Source organism: Mustela erminea, chromosome 19 (genome assembly GCF_009829155.1).
Source record: "Mustela erminea isolate mMusErm1 chromosome 19, mMusErm1.Pri, whole genome shotgun sequence".
NCBI lineage: Eukaryota > Metazoa > Chordata > Mammalia > Carnivora > Mustelidae > Mustela > Mustela erminea.
Window position 1 is genome coordinate 8,295,578 of NC_045632.1, and position 25,270 is coordinate 8,320,847.

The following is a 25,270-nucleotide window of genomic DNA, read 5'->3' on the forward strand; positions in this document are numbered from 1 at the left end:
TTAAAACCTGGGGTCTTTAGGTTGTCTGCATCTTTCTTCTCTTTGATCAAGTCTGTGACTGACCCCTTTGTGTATTTTTAAGTTCAGTGATTGTACATTTCAGCTCCAAGCTTTGGTTGATTGTTGTATTTTCTGTGTCTTTGGGTTTACATTTCTGTCATGTATAGTTTTACTGATGACATTTAGTTACCCTCCTACTTTTCTTCTTACTCCATGATGATCTTTATGACAGTTATTTGAATTCTTCCTCAGACAGTAAGTACTTCTTTATTAATTCAGGGCCAATTTTAGAGATTTATTTCATTCCTCTGATTAGAACATGTTTTCCTAATTCTTTGCCTCTGATTCTAAATCAGCATATTTATTTTTAGAGGAAAAAAACAACTAGATTAATTATATTTTAGTCATGGAAAATGTAGGCATGTGGGCTGCCAACCTCTCCACAATTGGACATCTCTGTGGATTGTTTGTGTTCCCCAAACTGAAAGCCATACCTACTTTTATATGGAAATATTCTATTTTTGACCAGAACCCTTACCTAGAACATTAACAGTCCTTTATTTCATACTTTGCTGGGGTCAATGGTGTATATTGTATTTCTATAATGAATGAAACTTGAGAAAATAAAACATTAAAACAGTCATAATGAAGGGAAAGTGAATTTAGAGTAGTGCACTGTATTTGTGAAAAAAAGAAAATTGGGGGTTGCCTAGGTGGCTCAGTGGGTTGAGCCTCTGCCTTTGGTTCAGGTCATGATCCCAGGGTCTGGGATCGAACCCCGCATCATTTTCTCTGCTCAGCAGGGACCTTGCTTCCCCCCCTGCCCTCTGCCTGCCTCTCTGCCTGCCTCTCTGCCTACTTGTGATCTCTGTCAAATAAATAAATAAATTCTTAAAGAAAGGAAGAAAGAAAGAAAAAGGAAGAAAGAAAGAAAGAGAGAAAGAAAGAAAGAAAGAAAGAAAGAAAGAAAGAAAGAAAATTGAAGGGCAAGTGGGTGGCTCAGTCAGTTGGGTGTCTGCCTTTTGTTCAGATCATGATCCTGGGGTCCTGAGGTTGAGCCATATATTGGGATCCCTGCTCAGTGCGAAGCCTGCTTCTCCCCCTCCCTCTGTCTGCAGCTCCCCCTGCTTTTGTTCCCTGTATCTCCCTCTTGGTCACCAGTAAATAGAGGTGACTATTTCTGCTTCAAACAGCCCACCCAGTTTTTAGGTTAGATGTCCCTATGTTGTTTCACAGCCCATGCTCTCCTTATACTCCTGACCTGAGTGAAAAGTGGGTTTTTATCAGTTGTAGAAGCTGATAAAATTAAGTTGAGTACCCTGTTATGCTTACATTTGAAATTGGATCAATTGAAGGATATGGACGTCTGGGTGACTTAGTTAAGCATCTGCCTTTACTCAGAACAGAATGGTCCTGGGAAGGAGCTCCATAACTGGCTCCCTGCTCAGCCAAATATGTCTCTCTCCTTCTTCCTGCTGTTCCCCGTGATTGTATACACACACTGTACATAAAATAAGTGAGTTAAATCTTTAAAAAAAAGAAGGATAATAATTCATTATTCAGGATGTGTCATCTTCTGGTCAGCTATACCATGAAAAGGCTGCTGTGTACTTGTAGGAAAGAAGACACATATTTTTTGTTATGTACACAGTGAGTAGGTAGATCCTCAGGTCTTATAAAATAGCTCAGATACCCTAGATATACTCTGGTTTTTCCATTTCTTCTCTCTAGTGTTGTTTACCCCCAGGCATTGAACTTATTCTTGCCCTTTTTTTGCCCCAGGATACCTGCCTCACCACTAGGCATCAATCCATGTTCCTTGCAGCAAAAGAGACTGTCAATCTGATAGGATTTAGGAAATTTGATCTGAATTCTTTCTGTTTTCCTTCAGGGAACACCATTTTCCCCAAGGCAGTACTCCCACAATGCCATTGAACCCTACTATTCTATGGGCCAGTGTAATATATAAATGTTACACACATGGATGTAGATATTTGAGAATGTCTCTTGAACTTCACCACAGCATCTGGCACAAAGGCAATCACACTTTGTCCTGAAACTAGCTGTTTCTTTCTTTCGTTTTTTTTTTAAAGCTTTTTAAAAAGATTTAATTTATTTATTTGACACAGAGAGAAATATCACAAGTAGGCAGAGCATCAGGCAGAGAGAGAGGGAGAAGCAGGCTCCCTGCTGAACAGAGAACCCAATGTGGGGCTCTGTCCAAGGACCCTGAGATCATGACCTGAGCTGGAGACAGAGGCTTAACCCACTGAGAAACCCAGGTGCCCCAAAACTAGTTGTTTCAAAAAGGCCCTAGAATTAACAGTATCCTTAATCTTAATGCCCAGGGATTTTATGCTATATGTAAATGCATAGCTGATGAACAGCTACTTAGACCTGCAATTATTTTCTTATGAGAAAATTGATTAAATACAGATTTAGAGTGAAAATGTTATATCCAATCCTTTTAAAATTTGTAACCTATATTAATGTCTTGTATACATTTCTTGACTTATTTGAAAAATATTTAAATAATTTACAATACATTTTTTTAGGAGTTATTTACTTAATTTAGAAAAAGTACAAAGGAGTGTGGCAGGGTGGGGCAGACTGAGAGGGAGAGAGAATCCCATGCCAACATCCTGCTGAGCTCAAAGTCTGACCCAGGGCTCCATAATATGACGTTGAGATTGTGACCTGATCTGAAACAAAGAGGTTATTGCTTAACCGATTAGCACCCAGGAGCTACACTTTATTATTATTATTTTTTAATATTTAATATTTATTTTAGAGAGAGGGAGAGAGTTAGTAGGGTAAAGGGCAGAGAGAAAGAGATTTCTGAAGCTGACTCCCTGCTAAGCAGAGAGCCCAATGCAGGGCTCCACCCCAGGACCCTGAGATCATGACCTGAGTCATAACCACTTAACCAACTAAGCCACCCAGGTACCCCTGTTCCAAATCATTTAAATTTGGATTGCTTTCATTCAAGAACATGAACTAAAGTGCATCTAGGGTCATCCCAGGAAGCTCAAGGAAGTATATTTGAGGTGGGAGCTCAAGGAATGTATAGAGGGAAGAGAGAGATGAAAGAAGTGAAGACTCTGTCAGAGTCAGATACATTAATGAATAAAGAAAATGTGTGTTGTGTATTTTGTGTGTCTTTGTGTCCCAACACTAACATGACCACAGGCATAGAGGGCTTGCAAGAGTGACTTATCTATAGATAACTCAGGGATGACCCGTGACTTAGTTCCTGTAGAGGCTGTCCATTTTAGCATGTGTTAGAATCCACTGGAACACTTGGAAATCTTGGATTGTTGTGCCTATCCCCATATTACCATATCAGTAATTCTTAATTTTCTTGTTCTCTAATTTGTCATTTCAACTTCCATGGTTAGTGTTTTTTATTGTTCTTCGGAACTTTTTCTTACACCAAGACCACAGAGATAGAATCCTTTTAGTTTCTGTAAACACAACATTATCCTTAAAATTTCAATCAGAAATGCATTAAAATATCAAAGTATTGTGAGATTTCTGTAGTAACTGAAGTTTTTTATTCTTTTTTTATCCCCCAACATAACTAACAAATTGAAATGTATTCTGAAAATGTTGTGCTTTCTTTTCACTTGCTTACAGAAGTCATTTCTTGATATGGATTCACATTGCCACAGTCTTGGAGTCAACTTCTCTGTGATTTGTCTCCATCTTTTCCTGCCTCTAGTCCTGCTTAGCAATCACACAGGACCACACAACCCATGTCAGCTTGGATGTCATAAACCTTCCATGGGCCACTCGACTCAAATGAATGATCATTCCTCTTCCCACAGTAGTGTGGCCTCTGGGGCTTGGCAATAGCAACAGTCTTCATGTTACAGGCTGTAGCTGGAATCCTGGCAACCTGATGGGTGTTTTATCATTATGTCTTTATTTCACTGGGTGTAGGTGAAGTTATACAGATTTACTGGCAAACACATGAGTATAGGCAATAGGTTTGTCTGGGATAGAGCCAGAGGGCACTTTGGTGCCCCTGGAGAGAAGAGAGGCAGACAACCTGGGAGCAGACAACATGGAAACAACCATCTGAAGGATGGCACAGAGTGGAAGATTATTCAGTAGTCTAGAAGTCCTATCCTGAGACAAAACCTGCAGTGAGATGTGTTTTCAAGAACACAGAAGCTGGATGGCACCATTTCCCTCTCCCACCCTATAACATAAACATAGAATCCCACTCAGCAGGGATACTGGCTGTCTGCTTTTCTTGCACCAAGCCCCACTTCCCTGTGTTCTGGTGGGACTTCCCTTCTTGGTGAGGCTTTCCTGAGGACCAGCAAGGTGGGCCCCTGCCCACACCACATCTGCTGAGCAGGGAGTTCTGTAGGGCCTTAGCTCTGATGGAGTTGATGTCAGGTCTCCTATCACAGGTAGACCAGAGCTCACCTAATCACACTGAGGTTAGGGTCCAAAGATTTCCCACAGCAAGCAAGGAGAGCCTCTGCAGACCACTGGCCTGAAGGATAGTAGAGGGCACATCAGTGGCTTTTCCAAATACAGAAGAAGGCAGAGACTTAGACAAAATGCCAAGATGAAAAAATTTATCTTACGTGAAATGAGATATGGTCATAGCTAGAAACCTAAGGGAAACATAAATGAGTAACTTGCTCGATGGAGAATTTAAGGCAACAATCTTGGGGGATATTCCCAGAGATGAGAAAAGAGTAATGAGAACCTTAACATAGAGAGCAGAAAAAAAAAAAAAAGGTGCATGTGAATTTCTCACTCCATTAAGTATCTGACTCTTTGGTTTGGTTCAGGTAGTGATTTCAGGATCCTGGGATCTAGTCCCAAGTCAAGTTCCTCATTCACTGTGGTGTCTGCTTGGTATTCTCCCTTCCTCTCCCCTCGTGTAGCTCCTACTCATGCTCTCTCTTTCTCTCTCAAATAAATGAATCTTTTAAAAAAATCAAAGAGATTAACAATGCAATTAATCAGTTTGGAAACAGGCTTGATGCAATGAACAGGAGGCAGGAAGAAATAGAGGAACAACTTTCTGACCTAGAGGACAATGAATGAATGAATGAATGAAATATAATGAATCTGAATCAAAGAGAGATGTATCATCTCTCTCAAGATTTCATTTAGGGAACATAGTGACTCCATCAAATATAGTATCATTGGGCGCCTGAGTGGCTCAGTGGGTTAAAGCCTCTGCCTTCGGCTCAGGTCATGATCTCTGGGTCCTGGGATCGAGTCCCGTATCGGGCTCTCTGCTCAGCAGGGAGCCTGCTTCCTCCTCTCTCTCTGTCTGCCTCTCTGCCTACTTGTGATCTGTCTCTGTCAAAGAAATATATAGTATCATTCCTAGATCTTGAGCTTTTCTGTGCTGAGACAGTTTTGTTTCCAAATTAAACTGTTATTCTGATCTAAGAAGATTCCCAGTTTTTTTCTTATAAGGTTGATAATTCAGTCTTAGTAACTTGTGCATTTTTATGAATTATCTGGGTATTTTTTTTTCTAAGTTACCTGATTAGTATGTAATTGTTGACCTAATTAAAGCATTGCCAGTTTTGTTTATTGTTTTGGTTAAAAAGGGCATTATACACCTGAACCAAAGAATACATTATATGTTAATAAAAAAATAATAATTAAAAAAAATCAACAGAAAAAAAAACAATAAAAAATAAAAAGAGCATTACATTCAATGTACTGTTATTGTTTATTCTGATCTATTCTATTTATTTCACATTTTTGTTATTTTCATTCTCTACTAAATTTCAGTAGTTTTTTCTGAAAGGAAAACTTATTTTCAGTATTTTCCCCCTTATATTATTTTATTATTTTATTTTATATTTTTAAATGCTTTGTTTATTTATTTGACAGAGATCCCAAGTAGACAGAGAGAGACAGGTAGAGAGAGAGGGGGAAGCAGGCTCCCTGTTGAGCACAGCCCAATGTGGGGCTTGATCCCAGAACCCTGAGATCATGACCTGAGCTGAAAGCAGAGGCTAAACCCACTGAGCCACCCAGGCGCCCCAGTTTTTCCCTTCTTTTAGTAGGAAAGTTGTTTATTCCAACTTTTTTCTTTTCTTTCTTTTTTTTTTAAAGATTTATTTATTTTTATGACAGACAGAGATCACAAGTAGGCAGAGAGGCAGGCAGAAAGAGAGGGGGAAGCAGGCTCCCTGCTGAGCAGAGAACCTGATATGGGGCTCGATCCCAGGACCCTGCGATCATGACGCGAGCCAAAGGCAGAGGCTTCAACACACTGAGCCACCCAGGCACCCTAACCCAGGCAGTTTTATTGAGTATTTTTAATCATGACTTGTCCAATATGCTCATACTTGTGTTCTCTCTCAATTAATAGGATCATGCCTTTTTTGATCTTCATTCTGTTATTGTGGAGTCTTCAATTTATAGTTTTCCATACTTCAACACCCTTAATTCCAGCGAGATTTTGCCAAATGGTAAAATCGGCTTTTGATTTAGTTTGTTCTATTTTATTGTGGACTTTGCATAAATATTCCTCACAGGTAGTAGTTTGTAGACTTCTTTAGCTATAGTGTCTTCTCCTGGCTCAGATGACGTGGTAACGCTGGTGCCCTAGAGAGCATGTTCTGCTGATTTCTCTGATCTTCACTCCTTGGAAATGTTTGAGGAGATTTGAAGTCCTTTGTTATGAAGTGTCTGTTTGAATTCTCCAGTGAATTCATCTACACAGGACTTTTCCTTGTTGGGAGTTTCTTCACTACTCTTTCAGTGTGCTTAGTAGTTGTTGATAAGTTTTAATTTTAAAATATTTCTTCATGATTGTTATACCTTTTTTGAAATTTATTGTTGACTTTTGTTATCACTTTCTTGGCACATGATTATACATTGTCTCCTTTGATAATTACTTTTATTTCTATGGTATCAGTTCTACGATGTCTGCTTTTACTTCTTCATTTCTCCTTTTACATGGTCTTTTCTCATTTATTTGCTCTTGATTTAGTTCATGGGCTGTCAATTTTGTTGATCTTTTCTGACAACCAACTCTTCCTATTGTGGATATGTTCCTATTTTTACTGTATTCTATTGGGTTAATTTCAGTTTTATGTTTAAGAATCCATCCTTCCACAATTTTATTCTCATATGACACTTTTTCTGATTATTTGAGATATAGGAAAATGATGTGTGCTACAAGATGACAATACCACAGAATTATCTATTAGGATATGTGGTCTGTATGTTGTGTGCAAAGTTCTGTATCCACGGAGGAATGAAGTCCTCATGATTCCTTCTCAGCCATCTTCCTGATATTCTTTGATTGACTTGAAGCTTGTATATTAGAAGACATTCATATATTCATCTGAATGTGATAAGAAAAATGACTTTACTTTCCTCTTATTTGATATCTTTCAGAAAAGTTTTCAGTTAGCAATAATTGTGCCTCAGATAAACCTCATTGGCTATGATACTGCCAGTGTGCAAAGCTTCTCTTATTTGATATCTTTCAGCCGTATCTTTACATGACACTCAAAGCTGCCTGCAGAAGCCAAGCATAAAAGTTTCTTTCCAAAAAGTGTCAGTGAGTAGATATAAAAATAGTGCTGTTGAAAATGTATACTTAATGACATACTGGGATAGTGATGGGGAGAGTGAAGGGCATCAAAGATACCATGAAGGACATAGACATTTGGAGACAACTGCACTTGATAAGAATCAAAATGACCAGAATAGCGAAGGATATAAAATATAATTGAAAACCTTACTTTTTAAGTCAACTGTTTCTACAAAGCAGTGTGTTTCTTTCAGCAAAAGCTCCAATCAAATATTCAAACATACATACAGAGAGAAACCTTTCCAATGTAAAGAATGTAGCAAAACCTTTAAATTCAGTTCAACCCTATTTTAGCATCACAGAAATCATACAGTAGAGAAACCATACAAATGTGAGGAATTTAGTAAAACCTTTAAGGACTGTTTATCACTAACTGGACAAAGGCAAATCCATACTGGAGATAAACTCTACAAATGTAAAGAATGTGGCAAAGATTTTAAATTTCACTCAGCACTTATTCAACATCACAAATTTCATACTGGAGAGAAACCTTACAAGTGTAAAGAATGTGGCAAGGCCTTTAACCAGCACTCAGCCCTTATATCACAGAATTCATACTGGCAAGAAACCATACCAATGTCCAGAATGTGGCAAGGCCTTTAAGAGGCAATCATAACTTACTCAACATCACAGAATTCATACTGGTGAGAAACCATACCAATGTCCAGAATGTGGCAGGGCCTTTAAACAGCATTCACACCTGACTCAACGTCACAGAATTCACAGTGGAGAGAAACCAGAATGTGGCAAGGCCTTTAAGAGGCAATCAAACCTTACTCAACATCACAGAATTCATACTGGAGAGAAACCTTAGAATTGTAAATAATGTGGCAAGGCCTTTAGATTGTTCTCAACTCTTACTCATCACAGAATTTATCACAGAATTACATATAAATGTAAAGAAATTGGAAAGACTTTTCAACAGCACTCACACCTTAGTAACCATAATAGAATTCATACTGGATAGAAACCTTACAAATGTAAAGAATGTTGAAAAAATGCTTAAGGACTGCTCTACCATACACCACATCAGAGATTTCATATTGGAGAGTAACTATGCAAATATAAAGAATGTGTCTTACCTCTCTCTCCCTGGAGCACACAACTTAATGTCATCGTTGTCATAGGAAGAAAACTAGAAAATGTGAAAAAAGTGGTCAAACCTTTAACTGGAATTCAGTCTGTACTCAGTGTCAAGAAATGCAAATCCTAGGGGCGCCTGGGTGGCTCAGTGGGTTAAAGTCTCTGCCTTCCGCTCAGGTCATGATCCCAGAGTCCTGGGATCGAGTCCCGCATCATGTTATTTGCTCGACAGGGAGCCTGCTTTCCCCTCTCTCTCTGCCTGCCTATCTGCCTACTTGTGGTCTGTCAAATAAATAAAATCTTTTTTTTAAAAAAAGCAAACCCTAGAAACATAATGAATGTGGAAATGCCTGCTTTTCAATATACACTTAAGCGAATACCAGAGAGGACATTAAAGTAAGTAGATTGAAAGATACCAGTGTTTGGAAAACTATTTAATTGATCATCAGATGTCAATAACATTTGACAGATAGCTAGTAGAAAGCCATACATCAGTCACTCTATTCAGACAGTACTCTGTATCAAAACAGTTATTCCAAAGAAAAAGACAAAGTTAAAGGAAATAGATATGTTGTTATACACAAGAGATTTAATGGGTGGACTTTTACATAGATATAATTAATTTCAATTAATTTCAATGACCCTATTTGGGATCTTTGACTAATAATAATGTACCTAATTCTCAAATCACTTCAGAAAATTTATTTATTCCTACTGTGTGTGTGTGAAACCATGAGGCTGATTGTAGGTATATCAAAGATATTTGATGCCCTTCTGCATTAGATGGGACTCATGCATCCCTAATTTTCCATGGAAGATGAAGGACAGGATAATATGCAACAAATGAAGAAAATCTAAATGGAGATGCTGTTTATGGTTATAATATTGATGTAAGTTACCATGAGATAGGTGTTCAGATCATGATTGTTATCCATTTATTAAAACTAAAGAATTTCCTCAAACTAGAAATACAAGGTTTTACTAATTGTTCTTTACAGAAAAAGAGGTGGTTGTCCAGTTCAGTACTAATGTATCTTCGTAATAGTGATCTTTAGAGAGTAGGAGTTGATGTGGTTGAAATGCAGAAATCCTCACAGATAGCAAAAAGATCCTAGCTCACTCTTCCCTGCAATGCCATATCATTGGACACACACATTTGTTAATGATTCTCAGGCCTGAAATATATGGTAATCACTACTCCCACATCATGATACAGCATTTGAGGGCTTTTAAATGCTTGCATCTTATATTTTGAACAGGGATAATAGAGTAGATTTGAAATACATAACATAGTCTGTGTACTTAATATATTTTAATTAATAAAACATAATGGTTTTTGACATCTTAATATGGGTGTGTAATGAATGTGTTATCACACCACCAATGTGAAACTATTTCACTCTATTGAAGGTTGTAGAGAGCTCATGGTATCTATCCCCTACTTGGTAATGGAGTGGAATAATATTCCTAGGAATCCATTCTCTCAGTTGCTTAAGTTAAAACCATGTGTGAATCTCCCCTCCGGTTTATGTATTGTATCATTTTCTCCTCTTTATGAATACTATGTTATTATTGTTGATGTGTTACAGATTATATGGAGGTATAGTTGACCTTGTAGTTCACATACTCCCTGATACTGCTATTTGGCATCTCCTGTGTGTAACCAGTAGTTTTCCAGGAGCCATGAATTGACACCTACCCATCTCACTAATGTGTTCCCTAGACAACACCCTGCAGAGTCACAAGGCAATGTAACTTCTGATATGACAACAAGCCACCCTTGTGAGCAGCCGTCTCCTTTTTCCCAAGGCTTCCGACTCCCATGTCCCTTAGAAAAGATTTCCACAGAGCTTACCTAAACCTGTTTTAGTTTCAATGGCCTAATCTGGACTTACTGCTCAGACTCTAAAGCATTGGATTCTGGCCCCTAGTAAAGTTATGTTACACTGAGCTGTTGTTTTGATGTGTCTATGAAGTACATATGTGCATATGACCTTGATGTGTGTTTAATAGATAAGCCAGAAGTAGAAGAGACCTATTCTAAATGGAGTGATATTGTAGCTCAGGTAAGAGATATAAAATATAACATGATGAATTAGCATGTGCAGAACAGTGGTCTGGGGTGAACAACAGACTCAGCATTAGAAGAATAATTTCTTCTTGTTTTATTTCCTAGTTATTTTGAAATCTCCAGTTGTATTTTTCCTCATTTTTGTTTCCACTTCCATAGACATCACAACCATTCTTTTTTTGCCTGAATTGTGGTAAGGGTGTTCTCACTAAACAATTGATGTTAGAGAGATGGACAGACAAAGGGCATTTATTCAGCTATTTAGGCCTGGATGTGGGATGTGAATCTCAGTAAAATTCGATGAAGGCAACATCCTTAGGGAGAAAGGGAAGACCTATTAAAAGAAAAATGTGAGGGCGCCTGGGTGGCTCAGTGGGTTAAGCCGCTGCCTTTGGCTCAGGTCATGATCTCAGGGTCCTGGGATCGAGTCCCACATTGGGCTCTCTGCTCAGCAGGGAGCCTGCTTCCTTCTCTCACTCTCTCTCTGCCTGCCTCTCTGCCTACTTGTGATCTCTGTCTGTCAAATAAATAAAATCTTAAAAAAAAAATTTAAAAGAAAAATGTGAAAAACTTTGTTGTGGGGAAGGAACTGGATATGGCTCACTTTAGTCATTCCAAAGTGCAGGCTTGGTGGTTGTTGTCATCTGGTGAATACATGTAATGGGGAATGTGAATTGGCAAATATGTTAGTTTTAAAGATTTTATTTATTTATTTGACAGACAGAGATCACAAGTAGGCAGAGAGGCAGGCAGAGAGAGAGACAGAGAGACAGAGAGAGGAGGAAGCAGGCTCCCTACTGAGCAGAGAGCCCAATGCGAGGCTCAATCCCAGGACCCCAGGATCATGACCTGAGCCGAAGGCAGAGGCTTTAACCCACTGAGCCACCCAGGCATCCAAATATGTTAGTTTTAAAGGAGTAGGGAAGACTTTATCTTCATGATTTAACTGAATTCCTGTCTGTAAGTGAGGACCAGATGCTCTTGGATTGCAGTGATAACTGTAATGGCCCAGGTCTAGATCAGTGGCACTGGATGGGATGGATTTTGGATGATGCAATCATTTATGCCGGGGTCCAGCCTTGGCAGGTCCAGGTGTCCCAAAGGAGGGGCAGTGTTGGCAAAAGGAATGGGAGAGCCACACAGCGAGTTCTGGTCAGTAGTCAGGCATATCCATTTTATTTTATCTTAGAGCTTCTTATATAGGCAGTTTAATTGGGGTAGGGGATTACATTTGTGCAAAGGACATCAAAGGGCTCAAGCACTCATCAGATAATTTTTCTTTGTTCAGCACAAGTTATTCTAGTGTAAGCTATAGTGGGTACAGACTGGTGGCAGGGATGGGGGACAGGGTCTTGCCTCTTGAATAGTCATGTCCCTCTGAAAGCCATGGGAGGGAGCAGAAATATGTGCTTTTTGCTCTGGAATCTGAAGGAAAACAGGATATACGTTAAAGGAAAATGAGAAGCTCTAGAGATGAATTAGATAGTAAGGAACTGCAGGAAACAGGATATAGGTTAATGGAAAATGAGAAGCTTTAGGGATGAACTAGGTAGAAAGGAACTGCAGGAAAACAGGATACAGGTAAATGGAAAATGGGAAGCTATCTGAAAAAACTAAGTATATAGGAGAGAAGTAGGAACCTGAAGGCATTACCTTTGCTGGAAGCAGGATGTATTTCAGTGGCTTGGCTTGTGAAAGCCTTGGACAAACATCAACCTAAGTAGGAAAGTGTCTACACATTTAAAGTGTGGTACACATTTAAAGTTCTCCAGTGTCTTGGGTACAGAAAAATTTACCTCCTTAAAGTTGCTCTGGCCTACAAGCCTGAGTAATGTTTGTGGAAGATTAGCAAGGGGCTCTTTGAGAGAGATACGGGGATCAGAGGGAAAGGAAAGAGACTATCAAACCATGCTTATCTGTGGCACTATCTGACCCTCAGCAGAATTAGGCCTGCATCAGTTCAAACCTTAACCTAGTGAGGCAATGCCCTCGACCAAGCCTCATGGCCCCCAACACATTTAGGTATAGCTTTAAAATGTCACAAATGTGGGGAGCAAGAAGCCTCCTGGATAGTGGAATAGGCAGGATTAGCAAGGTGTGTGCTGTGGTTGCACCCAAACCCTTGTTTCCCATGTATATTGATAAGGAAAACCTATCATATGTTCTGAAGTGGCCGACCAGTCCAACAGGGGAATCCCAGTCCCGGTCCCAGGGCCATCCCAGGCTTTCCTCTAGCCCTACCAGCCACAGCTGCAAGAGTGACACAGATAAGGAAGTAAAAATGTATAAATACCCCCTTTGTTTTTGCTCGGGGTTCAGACCTTGAGAGAGTACTCTGTTCTGAGCCTGCGGGTGTGAAATCAACCTCTGGTCCTCCATGGTCTCTGAGTGCCACTTGGTCCTTTGGCCAGGATCCAGTCCACAGTCCATAAGAATATAACCACTGTCAAGGTTAGATCCATTGCAGTGGGGGGACCTTTCAGGGAAGCAGCTGCATTGCTGTGTGGGGCCTCTTCTCTAGTCAGTACCATGAGGAGTATGGGCTCAGGTTCTGGCTCTGTCCGTGGTGCTGATTAGCTACAGGAGCAGTTCAGAGGCGAGAGGCAATGAGTATTTCTGTTTTGAACAGTCCAACCCAATTAGTCACTGACTACTGAATGAATAAATAAGATTTGATATGTAGGTACAATGGAATATTAGCATAAAAAGGAATGAAATCTTGCCACTTGCAACAATGTGGATGGTGCTAGGGAATATTATGCTAAGTGATATCAGTCAGAGAAAGAGAAATGCCATATGATTTCACTCATAGGTAGAATTCAACAAATGAAAAAGTGTGCAATGAGAAAGAAAAAAAAAAAGAAAGAAAGGGAGACACAAAGAAAGAAACAGACTCTTACCTATAGAGAGCAAGCTGATGGAAGCCAGCGTCCAGGTAAGTAAGCAGATGAGTTAAACTAGTTACAGGGTTTAAGGAGTACAATTGTGATAAGCACCAGGTTTTATATGGAATTGTATAGTCACTATTGTACTCCTGGAATGAATATTACCTTATATGTTAACTAACTGAAATGTAAACAAGAGCCTTAGAAATGTTTTGTTTTGGCTGACAAACTTTTTGTCTTAGATTGATTGACTCCTAGCCATTGCAGAAAAAAATAATTTTGGAAACAAATTGAAACATTTCTCTTTCCTCCCTTCCAGATTCCCCCCAAGTTCAGAAACTCTCAATGACTATTGTACTTTTATGCCAAAATATGTATTTGCATAATTTCAATAAGACTATGTCTGCTTATGACAAGAAACATAAACAAACATTGGCTATGGGGCACCTGGGTGGCTCAGCACATTACCAGGCACCTACCTTGACCTCTGGTCATGATCCCAGCATCCTGGATGGAGCCCAGAATCAGGTCCCTGCTCTGGGGAAGTTGATTCTCACTTTCCCTCTGTCCTTTCCCTTGCTCATGCTCATACTTTCTCTCTCAAAGAAATACATAAAATAAAAAGTATCGGGGCACCTGGGTGGCTCAGTGGGTTAAAGCCTCTGCCTTCGGCTTGGGTCCTGGTCCCAGGGTCCTGGGATTGAACCACACTTTGGACTCTCTGCCTGGCAGGGAGTCTGCTTCCCTTCCTCACTTTCTGCTTACTTGTGATTATCTGTCCAATAAATAAATAAAATGTTAAAAAAAATTTTTTTAAACAAAAGTATTTAACAAACACTGGTTATATTACCAAAGCTTTGACTGGAGTGTTGTAGCTGTGAATGAGATGCATAGACTCACACATAATGAGACAGCTAAAAGGGACTAAAATTCACTTTATGCAACCAATGAAGCCCCTTTGGAAATATCATCCTGACACCTTGCTTAGAGAGTGTCCAGCAGCCTTACCAGGTTATTAAGAGGATCACTCTGTAACAGGTGCAGGAACCTAGAGATATTTGGGGATCTTAAGATAAGAGGAACTCACCCAAATCTATAGGACTCCTGGGCAATGTCTGTTGGGAAGTATTTGGTTTGACTTTTGGCCTGGGGGCACTATTGAAAATTCAGTCTAGAGATTCATTATGAAATGGTCAGCAAAGCTGGTTTTAAAGAGGCTGTAAGACAGGGTGCCTGGGTGGCTCAGTGGGTTAAGCTGCTGCCTTCGGCTCAGGTCATAATCTCAGGGTTCTGGGATCAAGTTCTGCATTGGGCTCTCTGCTGGGCAGGGAGCCTGCTTCCCTCTCTCTCTCTCTCTCTCTGCCTGCCTCTCTGCCTACTTGTGGTCTCTCTCTGTCAAATAAATAAATAAAATAAAAAAAAAAAAAGAGGCTATAATTCAAAACTCTATTCTTGGTGTGCTTATGTAAATAACCAGGCCAAGTTTTCCTTCTTGAGCTAGACTTACTTTACAATAAAGTTAGTGTTAATTTGGGTGTGTTTGGTAACAATGAGGTGATTACAGAGAAAAATATGTTTTAATAACACATGTATATAGATTAAAAATTTTAATAGTATTCATAATAAAATGTACTGAATCCAGATTTCTTCTAGGGTCGTCTAGTGCCTGGCTTCCAATCCCTATATTAACATTTTGATTCTTCTCTCATGTTTCACACTTGGAATCATTTAAGAACAAAAACTGCCTTTTTCCCCCAAAGGTCTTCAAACTTAACGTAAATGATCTGATGTAATAAAATTGTCCTAATAGCTCCCGTATAAACAGTCTTAGGGCTGTGGCTCCATGAGCCACTGAAAACAAGAGCAGATGCATTTGAACTATAAACCAGGAAGATCTGTCCGGTGGTTGCTACCTGTCCTCTATCTCAAGATATTTCAAGTCGGACATCTGACCAGATGTCTGGTCAACTGCTACCCTTAGAAGACAGAAACTGGCTTAACATTTGCTTTAATCATGAATCACCATTCTCCTTTTGTTCTCATGTAAATGCCTCATTTAATTATATTGCCTGCAAATGTAATTAATGCAATTAATTACTGCATGCATGCATGGCTTCAGTAGGATCTATCAGTTAGATATTTTCTGCAGGAAACTGGGAAAATAGACATAAGTACCCTGGTCCATCCCAGGCCTTCAAGGCTCCAAATCAGGACATGAACCTAAAGGCCTCTTGCAGAATGTGTTTGGACATAAGCAGACCAGTAAACTCCCTCCTGACCTACTGGATAGTAATTATCTAAATAGGCCTCCTCCAAACAAACCCAGGTTATGGGAGGAAAGAGGCTATTGTGGATGAAGGGGCTTCTGACTCTCTCTCTCTCACTGTTCTTGCTCCTAATAGATGTGGGGGCTTCTCCCTCACTCATTGCCCATTTTAATGCCTCTGACTGGAGCCAGCTGTGGTTGGTCTCCCTCAGGATGGGACATTTTTTTTTTTTTAATCACAAAAAACTGTATTTAGATTTAGCCAGCTGGACTCAGTTTAGATGATCCCAATTTTGTTGGCAACATCTAAAGCATCATAGTCAGGGGCCAGCCGAACGTATGTCTTCTTCTTTCCATCAGGCCTGATTAAGGTGTTGACCTTGGCTACATCAATGTCATAAAGCTTCTTCACAGCCTGTTTGATCTGTTGCTTGTTCGCCTTGACATCCACAATGAACACAAGAGTGTTGTTGTCTTCTATTTCCTTCATGGCTGACACAGTAGTCGGGGAAACTTGATGATGGCATAGTGATCAAGCTTGTTTCTCCTCGGGGTGCTCTTTTGAGGGTATTTGGGCTGCCTTCGGAGACGCAGAGTCTTGGGTCGTCGGAACATAGGTGATGTGCGGATCTTCTTTTTTTTGTGACTGTGGACACCTTTCAGAACCACTTTCTTGGCTTTTAAAGCCTTTGCTTTGGCTTCGGTTTTGGGGGGGGGCAGGGGCTTCCTTCTTAGCTTTCGGCGCCATCTTCGTAAAAGGGGAGGATGGGACATATAAGGGGCATTCCCAAGCAGCTGCTGAAACGCCCTTTGTTTCAGGGGAAATTCCCTGTCATCTCTGGCCTGTCATGGACTGCCTAATTCCCCTTGTTGATGGAAAAAGCATGGTGCTTAATCCTCTGGCCAAGTGGATGACACCCTCTGTCTGCTTTCTGGGAGCACTTCCAGGCCCTCCTCCCATTTCTACACCAGCATGGGTGGGGCCTGAATTACTGGATTCTCTACTGGCCTCCATGCCTCCAGAACCATTGGCTTCTCCTCCTACTACTATTCATTGTGAGGAGCAAAGAAGACCACCCCGTGGATTTGGCACAGCCCAGTTAAGATTTCCCCACCAGTGTTCCAGGTAAAAATTGGCAATGTGGTGGTACTTTGTTGGTTTAATTAAGATAGACATGTCTTTAAGGTTATTGGCATAAAATGTAAAACTTTTATCCTATTGAGGTTTTCTAAAGGTCAAATAAACTCATGCTACCTCTTTTGGGATTTGATAGCAAAAAGATGACTTGAAATGATGGTTAACGCTGTCTGTCTCAAAGTTTTTATGGGCCATTGTTAAGAAAGCTTTCAAAGTCTTCGGTAACCTGAAATGTTTTGCTTGGATGATAAGTGGGATTGAATTCATTGGACATCTAGTTTTATTTCAAATGAAATAAAATACTAAAGCATTGATTACTGAATGTAGGACTGTGCTTTTGACTTCTTATTGAAAAGGAACTAAGGATATTTGAATGTGTGGGTAAAAATGCTTTGTGCTTAACTGATTCATAAATTTGTCATCCAAAGAGTTCTGATGTAACAGTTCACAGTTGATTACTACTTAGTCTTCTCTGGAGACTAAGATTTTGAAGAGTGCAAAATGCTGTTAAATGTAATTAACACTCATAGAAATAAGAAAAGCAACTCTGGGGGAGCCTGGGTGGCTCAGTGGGTTAAGCCTCTGCCTTTGGCTCAGGTCATGATCTCAGGGTCCTGGGATCAAGCCCCACATCAGGTTCTCTCCTCAGCGGGGAGCCTGCTTCCCTTCCTCTCTCTGCCTACCTTTCTGCCTACTTGTGATCTCTGTCTGTCAAATAAATAAAATCTTAAAAAAAAAAAAAAAAAGAAAAGCAACTCTGTGTGTACAACGAAGATCAAAGAATGGGAATACATTTTTGTTGAAGGTAAAAGAAAGTAGTTTTGTCCTAAATGAGATTGCTTCTTTGGAGAAAAGTGGCCTGGGAAACATCTGAATGCAAAGGAAAATTGTAGAACATTTTGAAGGAAAATCTTTGGAAAGGAATTTTAGGTGTAGTCAGGATAGACTAAGACTGAAATGAATGGGTTTTAAAGTACATCGGTGGGGGCGCCTGGGTGGCTCAGTGGGTTGAGCCGCTGCCTTCGGCTCAGGTCATGATCTCAGGGTCCTGGGATCGAGTCCCACATCGGGCTCTCTGCTCAGCAGGGAGCCTGTTTCCTCCTCTCTCTCTCTCTGCCTGCCTCTCTGCCTACTTGTGATCTCTCTCTGTCAAATGAATAAATAAAATCTTTAAAAAAAATAAAAAATAAAGTACATTGGTGTAAGACTGAGAGTCTCCTTTATTTTTGTAAAAGACAAAGTTTTCTTGAATTTTTGGTCTGCTCTTGATGAGAAAATGTGAACAGTTGTTTTTCTCTTTCCCTTCCTGGAAAAACCAGTTTCTCTATTTTGCCTTTATCTGTAAGGATGCCTAATCCTCTTTGGGCCTGTGGTTGAAAACAATCTTTTTTTTTTTTTTTTTAAAGATTTTATTTATTTATTTGTCAGAGTGAGCACAGGCAGACAGAATGGCAGGCAGAGGCAGAGTGCGAAGCTGTCTCCCGCTGTGGGAATCGCTCCCAGGATGCCGGGATCATGACCTGAGCTGAAGGCAGTGGCTTAACCAACTGAGCCACCCAGGTGTCCCTGAAAACATTCTTGTTATGCCCCCCCCCAAAATGGGTCCATGATTAAAGGAGCGAGACTGATATAAAGCAAAGGTCAAGCAAAGCTTTATTTCACACCAAGCATCGAGAAACAAACCCACTGGTCAAAGCCAAACCTCTTACAAGAGAGGGCGCCCTTCTCTGTTTCACAGACTAGCTTTTAAGGGCAAAGGCCATGCGGTCAGGCCTGGTCGCGTACAGGTGGCCAATGAGATTGTAACACACAGAGAAAGCTGCACAGTGACGCTAGGTGACCAACTGAATTACGGCTTACCCTCTAGTAACATTTGAACCAGCCTATCACCTTGGTTAGAATTGGCGCCCAAAAGGCTCCCACAGGGTGGGGCCCATACTCCTTGGTAGCTAGGGAGACAGTATGTATCCCCCCACTGATCGGATGTCTCCACCTGGCCTGACCCACCTTTGTATCTGGGCTTTGTTACCTGGGGTTGGTTTCTGGGACTTGTTTTTAAGTAAATCCCCTGGGGGACGGGGAGCAGGGTCAGTTTAATGGTTAAACAACAAGATTATTGTTTAACCTCAAAGGAAGCCTCTGAATAAAATATAAAAATTTAAAATAGGTCCTTACAATTCTGAGGTTTTAACAAATTTCCCCAAGACATAATTCATCAACAAAGCCTTGCTGACTAGCTAGGCTTGTTTGCTAGGTATATTACCTCTGGTATAAGGTCACCATCACTTGATACTCTGATTATTGATACACTGATACAGAAATAACAAAATTTCCTTGTGATTTGAATCATAATGAACTCTCTTATCAGATCATTAACAGTGTTCATTTCTGAGTTTTTGTCATTTCTAATTGCTGTTATTCTCTTGCAAAATAAGTGTCATCTGCAAAAAGGTTGATATAAAGGACTTTTAGGGAAAACACAGGTATTCACTATCTATGAGATTAAAACTGAAATGGGTAAGAATTTCCAGAACTAACTAAAAAAGTGCATTCAAATTAAACAAGAATTAGTAACATGGGACTACATGAACTAAAAAGGTGATTATAGTTTTGTGCCTCTTGACACATGGCTGGTTCTCTAATGTTTGCTCTTCCAGATTAAGAAAACTTTCTCTTAAGATATCTGACTTAAAAAAAATGGAATGTGATAAAGGATTGATCTGTGAACAAACTGAAGCATTTAACTTTTCTTTCCACCAGAACCCTCTGAAATTCAAAAGGTCTCAGTAAGTATTCTTTCTTCCATGGCAATCACAGTCATTTACATAAGTTCGATAGCATCTGTTCTCCTAAGGGGACACCATTGGAAACACTAGTTATTTTACCAAGGCTTTGACTGAAGTGTCCTATTTGAGAGAGAGCCACATAGACTAAGGACTATAAATGGTTTTAAAGAACTAAGATTGACTTTATGAAACCTGGAACCCTAAAGCCCCTTGCTTTCAGATTTCCCAGCAGCCTTACCCAATGAGGAAAGAATATCACTTCCTGGCAGTTGCAGGAACCTCAGGATATATTGGGGACCTTGTGAAAAGGGATCTGCCCACATCTACAGGGCCTGCAGGCACGTCTGATGGAAAGTACTTGACTTAGCTTCTGGTCTGGAGAGGATACTAAGAGTTCACCCTAGAGATTCTTTCTAAGAAGTTCCAGCAAAACAAATTCTAAAAGATCTGTATGATCAGTCATACATACTGAGCTTATGTAGACCACGTTTGTGAAAATTGGACTGGTTTTGAAAACGAATTCATCTTGATTTGCCTATCTCTGGGAATAAGGGTGATATTCAAGAGAAATTATGTTTCAGTGACACATCTTTGCAGATGTTAAATCCTAGTTCTGATTATCTTCAAATGTTGTTTGCCTAAGCTAAACAACCTGAGGTAAACGTCAGATAGATTGCCACACAAGTTTGTGTACAGACAGCCTCTTTGCTTATTGTTCTGTGGGGATAATAACCCCATGAGCATACGATGATTTGAAAAGCTGAAAAATGGGTTAGATTCCCCAAGAATTGCATATCTGAGCTAGGACTTGGACCAACTCTGTGAGGCTCAGAAGGACAAAATCACTCCTTAAAAACTGGAGTGTACACTACTCCATGGGATTAACTAGGACTTGTGGAGATAATGGATTACCTACTTTCTCGATGATTCAATTGGATGATGCATTTGGGAATACCCTTACCTCTTGAGACAAGTTGTCTACCACTTGTTAATGTATTCCATGTAATTAGGATATTCTTTTTTTTTAAAGATTTTATTTATTTATTTGAGACAGAGAGAATATTTATTTGAGAGGAGAGAGGTCAGTGGGAGAAGCAGATTCCCTGCTAAGCAGGGAGCCAGATGTGGGACTCGATATTGGGACTCCAGGATCATCACCTGAGCTGAAGACAGTTGCTTAACCGACTGAGCCACCCAGGTGCCCTAATTAGGATATTCTTAAGGCTAGACTTCAAAGAGGGTTTTTGATGCTTTGTTCTTTAGTAATATTTGTCTTAGGAGCTGATGAAGTCTTAGAATATAGATTAGGTTCAATGACATAGAGTTCAGAGCCGATGGACAAGAAAGAATTCATGAGACATGTTTGGTGCAAAATGGTGGTTTATTAAAGCACAGGGGCAGGACCCGTGGGCAGAAAGAGCTGCTGCCCCGGGGTTGTGAGGAGTGGTCCATTATATGCTTGTAAGTTGGTGGGGGGTATTTAGGGATGACATAAGTCTCTAAGGAATTTTGGAAGCAAAATTTCCAGGACCCTGAGGGGCTAGCAATTGTTGGGAAAAAGGATATTTGTCACTAGTAATAAAACCTTTTTGTGAGACCCTTTAGATATATATCTGTAGGCCATATGCTTGGGAATAATTGTCAACACTATCTTAGAGGGTTTAGAGATAAAGTTTCCAAAGGAATTGTTAAAGTAGACTTCCAGGATCCTGGTTGGGGAGAGGGGTCAGTCAGGCTAGGATTGTTAGCAAAGCCTTAAGGTGGGGGTAGTTGAGTCCCTAGAGGAATGTCACTCTGCCTGTTTTAAGGGCTTGTTAATAGATAAGGAAATTTAGTAATTTTTCTTCTGCCTCTGTTTCCCACATCATATTGATGTAACACTACAATCAGAGACTTTAGTCAACCATAAACATCCCTCCTGGTAAAAGGAGCCTCAAAACTCCCAATGGGACAGTGCCTGACTGGAATGACTTCACATGAGGTTCAGAGTGTCTTAGAGACCAAAAACCACCAATAGATGATGGGAGGCCAACTTATTAAATACTGGGCTGTGCTTATAGATATGCCTGAAATATACTTAAAACCTATCAAGCTTTAAACTTAGTTACTCTGATGCTTGACCCTGACCATCATACTTCTACAGAGCATAACTGTCTAAAGATTACTGATCTTGTTATTCTAGTCAATGAGATTTAGAAAATTCCCCTCTTGAAATTTGAGACAGCAGTTTACTGGTGGCAACAGTTTCATGGAAAAAGGAGCAAGAAAACTGGGTGTGCTGTAGTACTCACTTGTGCTTTGCAATTGGCCAAGCCTTAAAAATTAATATTTATACTGACTCCACATATGCTTTCTCAGTCCTGCATTCTCATGGAGCAATTTGGAAGAAGAAGGGATTATGATCAAGCCATAAATCCCCAGTCAAATATGGGCTGAAATGACTACTCTTCTTAAGGCTGTACACATACCCAAGGAGGTAGCTGTAATTCACTTCAAAGGACATCCAAAGGACATGACCTCGGAATCTAAAGGAAACAGTTTGGTAGACCATGCAGCCAAGCAGGCAGCACAGAATAAACAAATACAAAGTCTTGTACCAGTCTGAACTCCAAGAAAGTCCATAAGAGCAGTCTATTCAGACCGAGAAATTCACGTAGCCCAGAAACAAGGATATTCAAAAATGCATAGGACTGTCTTGATGACAATGAAGGAAAAGATCTTTATAAACAAAAATAAGCAGTTGAAGGTAATACTGGGTTTACATTCAGGCTGCTGATTTGTGTAGAAAAACCACAGAGGTAAGGAAAACAAAACACAACAAAGAACAACAACTTTGCTAAGAAAATTGGTCCCTACAAAGTGACATAGGATTGTCTTTTATGACACAATTTCAAAAGATGACCCCCCAAAACTGAAGAGCCTTTGATACCTTGACTGCAGTTAAAGTGATGAAGTTTAAGAACACAGGTGAGATTCAGTGGGGTGAGATCCAGAGCTGATGACCAAGAAAGAATTCTTGAGACATCTTTGGTAGAAAATGGTGGTTTATTAAAGCATGGGGACAGGACCCTTGAGCTGGAAGAGCTGCTGCCCTGATATCCTGAGGAGTGGCTGATTATATACACAGGAGTTGGGTAGGTGAGGACAAAGTGGGTGTTCAGAAGGGCTATCACGGTAAAGAAGATTTTTAGGATACTGAAGGCATGGTTATTGTCAAGCCAAGGCTCCCCCCACCCCCGTCTAATGAGGCACTAACAAGAAGACAGTTGGGCGTTTCCTGGTGGAATGTCACATTCCTCCTATCACACATCCTTGTCAATGAGCTTTAGCTTTAGAAGAAATTTAACTTTATTTACATTTCCTTCCACCTCAGCCTCCTTCAGTTTTATGGAGGAGAGGGTGATGTTAGGGCTTTAGGAGCTGAGTTGCTTGTCTATGAAAGTTATACTGTTGATAAGATCGCTTTTTTGTTGTAAACCGAGGGAGACTCCTGTCTTTGCAGGATTGTGATCTCTGCAAGTTAACCATTTGTTTTTATTTTAGGGCAGCCAGGAGTGCCTGAGGGATGTCACATGTGTCACCAAGGGAGGGGGGGGTGTAAGGTGCCAGCTTTTGCTTTGTCCTCAGCCAGCCTTCTGCTCCCTCATCAAAAGGAGGCCCCAAATTAGATGGATGTCTGCTACGGGGACCCAGTGGCTATGTGGCTCTAATATGTCCATGGCTTCCCTCAGGCTGGAGGGTCCACTGTGCTCTGGGTTTTGCCTGGATGCACAGATGCATTATTAACACCATGATCAACCAGCCAACCTTCTAAGTGTATTTTTATTTTTGTTTCCTTAATTAATTAATTTATTTGACAGAGAGCGCACAAGCAGGGGAGTGGGAGAGGGGGCTCTCTCTGATGTGGGGCTCCATCTCAGGACCCTGAGATCATGACTCAAGCCAAAGGCAAATGCTTAACAACAGAGCCACCCAGGTGTCCCTAACCTTACAAAGTTAAAACTGGTGGACGTTTTCTGTGTCTCATTGGTAGTACCACTTAATTCTTTTTTTCCTCTTTGGGACTGGAGGTGGTTGTTTGACACAGGAAAGCTCTTAAGTACATGATCAAAGCCCTAAATGACTCTCAGAATAGTATTTCTCTACTAAATACTTAAGTAACACGAATGCATGAAGCAGTTTTTCTGACTAGAAAGGCGTTAGATGTTGTAACAGCTGCACAAGATAGAACGTGTGCTATCCTGAAAACAAAATGCTGTGCACACAGTCTAGATGACCACGAAAGTATTTCTGGGTTTTAACAGACATGGACACTCAGATTGGCATGTGACAATCGCTCTTCTTCCTTCAATGCTTAGGGAAACTCCTAGAGTCCAGGAGATTTTGTCAACTATCAGAGGACCCTTATTTAGGGTTCTTTTTGTGTTGTCGTTTTGTCCCAAGTCTCCCCACTTGGTCCTGAGATGCCTTACCTGCCATGACTTCAAGCTCACAGATGACCCTTTCCACCCAAGATGTCCACATACGCAGTCTCCATTGGATTCAGCTGCTTCTGTTTCATAAGTCCTGTCTGTATAAGCCCCAAATGACCAATGTTGACACATAGGTAGGGACATCGCTATGTATCAATTCAGCAGGTAGAAGTTACAAAAGATGAGAACTTGCACTCTGAGCAACCTTCAGGATTTAAGGGTAGAAACTTTTCGGTGGGGGGGATGATATGAGAAATAAAGGTGAAGAAAGATTATTACATTTCTTCACAATTACAGCCCACTGACAAGTCCTTGATACAGGAAGAGTTGCCCTTCCTCCAGGGATCCAACTGCCTCCCAGCTTAACATTTTGGCAATAGGCAATCTTAGCCCATCCCCCAGGATCCTGTAAATCTCCTTTAACATATAAAAACTGCTTTCGAATCATCCTTTTTCTCTACCCTGCAAAATACATGTTGGCAATCATCCTCCAAACTTATGACCCTCCCATATACATCTGAAGGGTCTCATGCCAGAGATTTTACTAAACAGTAATAAATGACCTTTCCTAACAATAGCTAGCTCCCTCAAGGTGTTGGAAACCTTGTTTCCAAAATACCTGGGAGCCTTAAGCTATCCCTACCCTCCTCAGAACATGAAAATATATAATAGGTCACTTCTCATAATCCCAGGGCAACTCTTTTTGCCCACAGGTCCTGTCCTCCAGCTTCAATAAAACCACATTTTTACACCAAAGGCCTCTCAAGAATTCTTTATTGGCCATCAGTATTGGAACCCTAATGCCTTTTCTGCCTCATCTATAAGGAAGAGAGCTGACGCCAGACATTAACTTTTTAAATCATGAACAGTTGTCCCAGTGGATTGGCAAACCATTGTTGGGCATGCATTTTCTATTTCCTGCGAATGTATGTCCCCTGTTTGAAATTCTAAATCCTCTCCCCTCGTCCTGTCACA

General features: G+C 40.4%; 1 protein-coding gene and 1 non-coding gene across 2 annotated transcripts in view; both read right to left on the reverse strand.

Annotated features, from left to right (window-relative positions):
• The window catches only part of LOC116579132 (zinc finger protein 11-like), a 1,039,038-nt gene that overhangs the window by 54,302 nt on the left and 959,466 nt on the right, over positions 1–25,270 (reverse strand).
• On the reverse strand, positions 7,327–7,468 carry LOC116580406. The gene has a single exon (XR_004281644.1). It is a non-coding gene; the product is annotated as a U4 spliceosomal RNA (small nuclear RNA).